This window comes from Sinocyclocheilus grahami, unplaced genomic scaffold (assembly GCF_001515645.1).
Source record: "Sinocyclocheilus grahami isolate Dianchi unplaced genomic scaffold, SAMN03320097.WGS_v1.1 scaffold18592.1, whole genome shotgun sequence".
Lineage (NCBI taxonomy): Eukaryota > Metazoa > Chordata > Actinopteri > Cypriniformes > Cyprinidae > Sinocyclocheilus > Sinocyclocheilus grahami.
Genome location: NW_015517188.1, coordinates 1,974 through 3,718, shown reverse-complemented (window position 1 = coordinate 3,718; position 1,745 = coordinate 1,974). Strand labels below are relative to the sequence as shown.

Genomic DNA, 1,745 nt, shown 5'->3' with positions numbered 1-1,745 from the left:
AGCCCTGAAAACAAAAGGTACATGCAAAACAAAACTGACATTTAGACCATTGAACAAGCTTTTGAATAAATAAGGACGTTGTCTTTTGATGATTTGGAGAGAATCATTTTATAACGTTGTGTCCTCACATGACATGATGATATTTGAAGCTGTTTGTGGACACCTTCTTCTAATTAAGGGTTTTGGCTACACCCATTACAAACAGGAGCATAAAATCATATCGCCAAATAATCTCCTTAGACAAACATTTACAGTAGAATGGGGCCCTTTTTGTTTCAGCTTGACAGTGCTCCATAAAAATTGATTTCTAATCTGGTCTGGTGTGGAAAAAAATTGAAAACTTTAAACCTAACTATGAAATGTATAATTGAACTTTTTCATATGTTTCACTCATAATCGGATCATTTCTTGTGCACAGCTAGTCACAGCACAAGTCAGCTGTCCCAGAAGCTGAAGACGACATACAAGGCCTCCACTAGCAAGGTATGATTGTATCTGTGGAGTAAAACTCTGTTACCGTTGTTCAAGCTCAGAATATTTCTCTCGGAATCACTAATCTCTAAAAAACATAACATCTCAGTGCAAAGTCCTGTTGTTTGTAGTCGGTTTACAGACTTTGTTGCTTAACATATGTAGATACTTTAGAAGTGAACAAGCTAGGGTTGTCACAATACCGAAGTGTTACCGATACCAGTGAAATCTGATGATTAAAACCAAAAGAGTTCCATTATTGGCACTCCTTTGTTTAGTTTTCACTATTATTAAAGGGCCAGTTCACCCAAAATGAGAATTCATCTTTTACTCACTCTCATTACCAATTTTGGGTTCTTAGACTTTCAAAGGAGGGACAGAAATCTCTCAGGATTCATTGATTTCTTAATTTGTGTTTCGAGATTAACTAAATGAGGAGTAAACGATTTCATTTTTTGGTTAAATTATCTCTGGAAGAAATTGATTTAAAATAACGGCATGTACCATCATGGCATGCAACTGGCATGGAATTGCAATAAAACGATTTAGAAATTGTGTAATTGACACTATTGAATAACTGGTAAAATGGTATCTTTTCAGTTTTGTTATTGACTTCTGTGTGACCTCTCTAGAGCAGGTTTAGGTGGTTATGTAAGCGTCTGTGTTTTGTTTCAGTGTTGCATTTTCGTAGTGCTGAATTGTTTGCTCTGTGTGTTCAGTTAAACAAACTACCTCCAGTTTCACATACAGTTTTCATGCAGTTACTTACCGATTTATCATACTATATGTAAAAATATGCAACGTATCTCATGCATTGATCTGACAGTGACAGTTCAATGCATAAGTTACAGAATTTCATAATGTATTATAATATGTAACGCCCAGTTTATTACACATTCCTTTATTACTTAAAACTCATTTCCTGACTTTCTTGATGTTTTCACCAAATCCAGATTGCACCACTTCTGACACATTTTTCATACTTCATTACATTTGTGTGATTCGAAATAGTGTCTTGTACCAAAATACTTGAACTGTGCTCAGATTGTAGGTTTCCCAGTGCATCTCATGTACAAAATCATAAATTAAATCCAATGCAAAAAATGATTAACTAGTAACTCATCTGCTCGCTGAGTAACTTTGGTAGCTTTAATAAAGACGAATCTATATAGTTTATGCATATACAGCGTTAGCAGCTCAGCAGCATCTTTATTTATTTATTTATTTTGCTGAGTAGTTACCATATTAAATGGTTACACCCCTAATCTTTAGTG

General features: G+C 34.7%; 1 long non-coding RNA gene across 1 annotated transcript; it reads left to right on the top strand.

The window, feature by feature from the left end:
• LOC107579616 (uncharacterized) lies at window positions 1-842 on the top strand. The gene is made up of 3 exons (XR_001608505.1): window positions 1-17; window positions 419-497; window positions 833-842. It is a non-coding gene; the product is annotated as an uncharacterized lncRNA (long non-coding RNA).
• The last annotated feature ends 903 nt before the right edge of the window (window positions 843-1,745 follow it).